Genomic DNA, 7637 nt, shown 5'->3' with positions numbered 1-7637 from the left:
AGTATAGTATATATCATTATATATTATTATCTCTATGTATTTACATATTTACATAGGTACAACTATATATTATAATACATGCATATTATACTTTATATCATACTTGTGCTTAACACACAAACACAATGACAAACACAAATTATTTATATTCCTTTTGTGTACAACACATTAGCACTGTCAGTTCTATGATAGAAAACTAGAACAGCTTGACATACACTGGGATTCCAAGAAAGAAATTTTACATAAGACATTCTTAAGATAAAAACTGAATTATATGCCAGAGGAAGAATAGGTAAGAGTGTTATGGATAGTAAATGAAGAATTTTAAATAAGGGAAAAAAGTAGGAGCAAACTAAACAACAGCAACAACTGCATTTCCTTTGAGAACTGCCATCAATTATTTGCTTTATTTTCTTCATCTGGAGAATGGGGGTGGTAACTCTACCTAACTCATTAAGTTGTGATGATTGAAGGATTTGTACTATACTTAAGGTAGTGCTTGCCCAAGAGTATTCTGCAAGCATGTCTAAGGAAATAAAAATGATGGATGGGTCAGTAGATAGAAGAAAGGAAGAGAGGGAAAGAAAGGCTTAGGAAGAAAAGGAGATAGAAGGAAAGGAGGAAAGGAGAGAAAGAGGAGGGAGGAGGCGGCAAAAAGAGGAAAGACATAGAAGAAGATAGCCTTCGTATGCATGAGTTCAAAAGTTTCTCAGCTCAGGTTGTGATCTTGGTTGGGGTCCCAAGATCGAACCCCACCTTAGGCTGGCTCCCTGCTCAGCAGGGAGTCTGTTTCTCCCTCTCCTTCTGTTCATGCTCTCTCTCTCCACCTTTCTCTCTCTCAATAAAATCTTTTTTAAGAAAGTTTCTAGTCTATGATGTAGATGGATAGATAACAGATATCATAGATACATGCTGATATCTGTATCTGTACCTGTATATCTATCAAGAACAGAATTTGTGGGTCTTGAAATTTGCACATGTTCTTTTTTAAGCTGTTGGCAATCTACTTTCTAAAGATTTTCTTTCTCTTGCCATTATTCCCCCACTTTATACAGTTACATAGATAGTTATGAAGGTTTTCCTTTTTCTGTATCCCTGCCAACATTTGTCATTATAGGCCTTTTAATTTTTGTTAGTTATAAAATGAGTTCTCATTATGGTTTTCTCTGCACTTTTCTGCTCATAATGAGGTTAGGTATGTTTTCACCCTGTGAAAAGTCTGTTGATGTCCATTGTTTTCAGGGGATGACCTTTGCCTGAGTTCTTTTATATATCTTATATTCTAGGGCTTTTTTCAGTTAATAACAAATTTACAAAGCTGTGCCCTTATTTTCAATCTTTTCATAGGTCATTTTAATTAACAGAAACACTAATTTTATTATATGTTCCAAATTATCGATCTTTTCAATCCCATTTGTCATTTTTTGTCTCGTCAGAAGATATTTTAATACTAGAAGTGTGCCATTAATCCTTATATGTTTTTTAAAGTCTTTGAGGTACTGTCTTTGATATTTATGTTTCATCTGAGGTTGATGTGCATATAAACCCAATATATTTTTTCTACATTTATAATTAGTTCCACTGCTATTGACTGAAGTGATTATCCCTTTCCCATTGATGTGACTTTATCTCATGTCTAGTTTTAAATATATATGGGTCTGTTTCTGAGCTCAATGTTAATTTAGTTATATTTCTGAAAAAAAAAGCTACTCTACTCTTTAATTATTTATATATTACTTATTAATGTCTAAATAAATTCATGTACCTGTTCCAAAAATGTTTTTGTTCTTTTTTGCCTTTTAAACTTCCATATATGCTTTTGAAGCAATTTTCAATTAATGTAAAATTTGGTTATATGAGACTGTGTTCAAAAAATATCTGTAGGGGCGCCTGGGTGGCTCAGTGGGTTAAAGCCTCTGCCTTCGGCTCAGGTCATGATCTCAGGGTCCTGGGATCGAGCCCCGCATCGGACTCTCTGCTCCGCGGGGAGCCTGCTTCCTCCCCCCTCTCTCTCTGCCTGCCTCTCTGCCTACTTGTGAACTCTCTCTCTCTCTGTCAAATAAATAAAATCTTAAAAAAAAAATATCTGTAGCTTATAAAAGACTAGTGTGTATTTTTCTCACTTAAAATCTCCATCCAGGGACGCCTGGGTGGCTCAGTTGGTTAAGCAGCTGCCTTCGGCTCAGGTCATGATCCCAGCGTCCTGGGATCGAGTCCCGCATTGGGCTCCTTGCTCGGCAGGGAGCCTGCTTCTCCCTCTGCCTCTGCCTGCCACTCTGTCTGCCTGTGCTTGCTCTCTCTCTCTCTGACAAATAAATAAACAAAATCTTTAAAAAAAAAAAAATCTCCATCCAAAGGAAGCCCTACTTTATGGTATTATCAAGCGTTGTGAATTGTATTAAATTTTTGTTTGTTTGTTTCCCCCTTCTACAATTTTCCCTCATCCCCATATGCCAGAACAACTTTTAACACATCCTTATTCCATATAGAAAGAAGTCAGGGAAGTCAAAGGTGAAGGGCAAATCCCATGTATTTAATGGCAAAAACTTGAAATTGCACACATTTAAAAATTTTTTCTTCAACTTCTATTATATAGAGAGAATTTAGCCTTATGACCATACTTACCTACTAGGGGGTAAAGGAATATTTTTTTTTTCCCCTGGATAATGATATACTAAGGATAAAATTTAAAAATCAAGATGTTACCAAAAAAGAACATAAAGGGACAGTGACCTTTTTTGTTGTTGTTAATTTATTTCTGTGGCTATCCAAATACCCATGCACTCACTTCTCAGTCATGGAACAAATTTTTTTCTCCAGCATGAAAATCCTAAATTAATATATACATAAATATCCATGAAGAATGATTAATGTTCAGCAAGTTCCAGTACGGACATTTAGTTTATACAGTTAAGAGACAAGTAATATGTTTATATACCCCATGTTGAAATAAGGATTAGGAATAGGAACACTGTAATAAAAAATAACTTGGAAAGAGGAAGAAGAAGAAACACTGTTGCCTTATCCAAAGCATTTATCAAATGTCAGTGGGTAGGACACAGCACTTTAGAAACAACTCTGTTGTTCAGTGTCTAATGTGCATTCTGGCTCTGCCTCTGGGGAATTTTTCCCTGTCTAATCATGCCCCAGGTCACATTTAAGAGGAAATTGGAGAATATTTTCCCAAAGAGATTACTGCAGGTTTGGTCTTCTGGAGGTGGTTTATTAGTTATACGATGCCTCTGCATATCAAGCTCTCTGTTTCTTTGCCGATACAATTACTTGGCTAACTTAATGTCCCCACCCCTTAAGTGTGTGATGTGCATAGTAACTTCTTAAGGATAAGTATAGAAAGCTGAGAATAAAAGAATAACTTGACACTGGAGAAAGCTGACAAACACTCCTTCTATCAAAAGTTATGTTGACAGTAGTTACTCTTGATAAGACATGAAGAAAACAGCACTTTATCTCTGCAAGCATTATCCCATGACCGCAGTTTGACCATGAGAAACACATCAGACAAAATTAAACCGATGAAGAATTTACCAAGTATCTGACCAGTGCTCCTCAAAACTGTCAAGGTCATCAAAAACAAGGAAGGTCTGAGAACGTGTTCACCATCTAGAAGAACATATAGAAATATTATGAGTAAATATTATAGGAGATCCTGGATGGGATTTTATAACAGAAAGAAGAACATGAAATGAAAGGTATAAAATGTTAGTGGGAGTGAAACCAATGCCTGGCTCAAAGCAGCAGCCTCCCAAAGTCCACTGGCCACCAAGGTTTTCTCTGGCCAGTGTCGCTCCCACTGCAACATAGGGAATATCTAAGCAAACCTCTTCAAGGATCTTTTTAGCAAAAAAAGAAATATGCAATCTCACGGTGGGCCTGGATACTGTGAGGAAGACCACCATCCAGTACGAACTGAAGCTGGCTGAGATCGTGACAGCCAGTCCCACCAAAGGCTTCAAAGTGGGAACCACAGAGCACAGGAACATCAGCTTCACCGGGTGGGTTGTGGGCAGACAAGAACCGCCCTCTGTGTTGTCATAGCTTCCAGACCACACAAAGTCTCTTCTTTGTGGCTGACAACAAGGACAGAGGGCTCGTGAACGGGACCCATGAGGAGCTCATGACGATGCTGATGGAGGATGAGCTCATCGACACCACCGTCCTACTGGTGTTCAGGAACAACCTGGACCTCCCCAAGCCATGAATGCGTCCAAGACAACAGAGGAGCTGGATCTTCACTCTATGCACTGCAGGAAATGGTATGTTTAGGCCACCTGTGCTACCAACCTAGACAGGTTCTGGACGCAATGGACCGGCTATCCAATCAGCTGTGGCACCAGAGCGAGCCGTGCTCCAACCATTCGCGCTCAATCCCTTCCCCCTATCTCCCACCCCTGCTTTATTCTCCAGGTGTATGTGTGCCAGAAGGTGTCCCCACAGTCAGTCACACTGTGCTGCAGCATGCTGTGCGCAGCCCCATTTTTACTGAACGCAGTTTTTCTTACCAATGAGGCAGTATCTAGTACTCCTGTATAATATTACTCAGCTTTTTTGTTGTTGTTGTTATTATTACTGTAAAGAGAGAGAGACTCAGTCTACTATTCAGTACTGAGAAGGGATTTTAGGCACACAGAGTCTCCAGGAATCACTGTGTGGGAACAGCCTTGGCACTCCTCCTCTAGGGTCCATTCTGCATGGTCACACTGGGGCCCTGTAGTTCTCTCTGTGTGGGGTCATCCTGAATCCGCTGGCCTTTATGCTTGTACTTGTGATTACACAGCAACCCCCCCCGGAGACAAGTTGGAGGCTGCAGCCACTGCTAGTGAACCCATCTGAGGGTCCCCGGCCTTCATGTGCATCACTGTGTGCATTATGGGGTCTCACCAGTGGAGTGTGGCCAGGTGAGTGGGGCAGTCACCCTAGAGCCTCAGCCCCTGGAGCCCTCATTTTTACATGCTATCACTCCCTCTGCCTGCAAGGGTCAGATTTTCCATTAAAATGAAGACCTCAACTTTTTTCTTTTGTATTTTGAGAAATACTGAAGAAGCAGGAGCTGTTCAACTTCATCTTGGGGAAATCCTTGGAACTGGTTTATTTGGTGTCCTGAAACCTCTTAGGGCTTTCAATACACAAAAGCAGTTTTGTATACTTTTGTTTATATACTTATTTTCGATTTTCATTTTGACAAATGCTGTAATTATAGTGACTAAAATAAAATTTCTGAACTACTAAAAAAGCTATAAAATCTTAATAATTTACTGTAAATAAAAATATATCAATAATACTTTGTTAGTTGTGACAAATGGACCACATTAATATGAGATGCTGATAATAAGGAAAACTGGATGCAGGATACAGAACTTTTCTGCTCTGCTTGCAACTTTTCTATAAATCCAAAATTGTGTTAAAATAAAATTTACCAAAAATTTTAGTAGTATCTTGTCCATTTATGAATGATAATGTCCAAATATTCTCTCTAAACATGATTCAAATATGAAGTGTTTGGCTTTCAATTTAATATTCTCAGCTCTCTTATTCTTTATCCCTCCTGACCTACATCAAAATAATGGAGGATGTCTTGCTAGACAAGACAAGATGTCTTGTCTAAACAGAGTTTGAATGCCCTTCCACAAGGCATCTATGAAAAATTCTAGGCTTAGGGTTTTAAACCACCTAAGTACTGTGCATTACGGATCCAGAAATCTGTGAAGGCAGGCTTGTCTGTATTTGCCCCTTTACCCTAAACTATTTTCAAAATTTCAGCTGACAATCATGATTTGTCACTTGTCTTCCCCCAATGTGGAGAATATTGAGAGACTGAAGGTCTACATAGTGGGAGAGCTCTAGTTTAATCAGTAAATTTAATTCTTACCAGAAGGTAATTGCACAGCTACAATTTTAATTTAATAAAATACTGTCTTAGAATTCATTCTTGGAAAACATCTGCTATACATTTTTTAAAATATCAGAATTGGCTAAGATTGCTCTCATTCCTGGACCATTGAAGATCTAGTAATCTTGCCAGAAAAATAGAGAATACATGCCCTGCTCCAAAATTCCAAGTGGTTGTTTAATTCCTCTTTATGAAAGCCAGGAAAATGTGTCAAATTATGATTTTATTTGCATTAGTAAGTGCTCATTTATAATGGTTGGCAAAACATAACAAAGACCAATATTTGCTGACATCAAAGTACAGGTTTAGACACAGGGTGAGTAGATTATTTAATGGAGGAGAGAAAGGGAAATTTTTCATCCAGGATTTAATCTTGTGGATGCATGATTCTGACTCCTACATACCTTCTGTGCATATTGTGATCTATCTTCATTTAGGGTTGAAACAAAAACTGCAAATAAAGTTGCCTTCAGTTAGAATTTTTTCCTACTGTCCTTTCTTTAATTTTTATTAGAATGCCATATGCTCCATTGCTGGTAGCCTTCAAAGCAACCCTAGGTTTTCTTCTTATGCTCACAGCCCCAATTTTGTCCAGGCTTCTGTCCTGAAACTTTGGTAAATCTTGTTGGAAAGACATTCTATGGTGATTCCACAGTGATCCCATAGTGGTACCACCATGATTGGTCAGTGAATGAATTCCAGTGACTGACATGTGATTGAATGCCAGGCAGTGAGAAATAGGGGCATATCCGCAGTGGTAAGAAGTGTTTTGGGCATAGGTCTCTGGCACCTAATACACGAAATGTAAGGTCCTTTACTGGCTTGGTGTGATGTGATGCCTGATGGTGCTACAACCATCTTGTGACCATGAGAGAGACTAACCAATACTCCCAGAATGTCAGCATAAAAAGATGAAAATAAGCTATGGGGTACTGAACTGCTTACTTCCAAATTGCTGTTATGTAATAGAACAAATTTCTTGAGTGCTTAAATCATTTTAATTTATTATTTGTTCCTTGCAAGTGAAAGTATCTTACCAACACAGATGACTTATTATTAAAAAGTTCTGTACACTGTGAAATAAATGAAATTTACCAAATTGTAACTATGTGCAATAAAAGTCTGCTCTAATGCAGTTAGTTTTAAAGCAGGTAGTTATTTTTAGAGGCTGCATATAGAACATGGCTTCTTAGTATTTACTTGTTTGATAAATTTAAAATATTGATTATTTAAGTTTAAATATTTACATATGTTTTATTAAGTTTAAAACTAATTTAAAGAAATTAAAATGCATATAGTTGTATAATTAATATAGCAAGCAAAAGTAAGTCTCTTATTACCTGAGGTAATTTTTTGTACTTTGTAAGGGGAGGGGGATTATATGAAGGATACTATATTCCAAATCTCTGAAAACTGCTTTTAATACATTAGTTTATTTTGCCTCAAATTATATTCACACATTTTTCCTGTGCATTTGTAAGTTTTAAAACTGACTCTCACTCTTAACTCTATATAAATTATCTGTATGATCACATAGTAAAAAAATAGAAGATAGCACCAAAGTCCTTAAAAATAGTCAATATTGAATAATATGACAAGAGAATTACACTATTATAGGTGACACAATCATAAATTATATCATTAGTTATGTGATAAAATATTATTTTATCTAACCTATATAAAGAAATTAAGAATTCTCACCACCAAAGATGAGGCTTACTTTTGCACT

The 7637-nt window shown here is 37.3% G+C and overlaps 1 pseudogene; it reads left to right on the top strand.

The window, feature by feature from the left end:
- Nucleotides 1-1652: 1652 nt before the first annotated feature.
- Nucleotides 1653-4526, top strand: LOC111146836 (annotated as a pseudogene).
- Nucleotides 4527-7637: the final 3111 nt, after the last annotated feature.

The sequence above is a fragment of the Enhydra lutris genome, unplaced genomic scaffold (genome assembly GCF_002288905.1).
Source record: "Enhydra lutris kenyoni isolate GAN:26980312 unplaced genomic scaffold, ASM228890v2 scaffoldscaffold2, whole genome shotgun sequence".
Lineage (NCBI taxonomy): Eukaryota > Metazoa > Chordata > Mammalia > Carnivora > Mustelidae > Enhydra > Enhydra lutris.
This window is presented reverse-complemented; position numbering and strand designations above follow the sequence as displayed.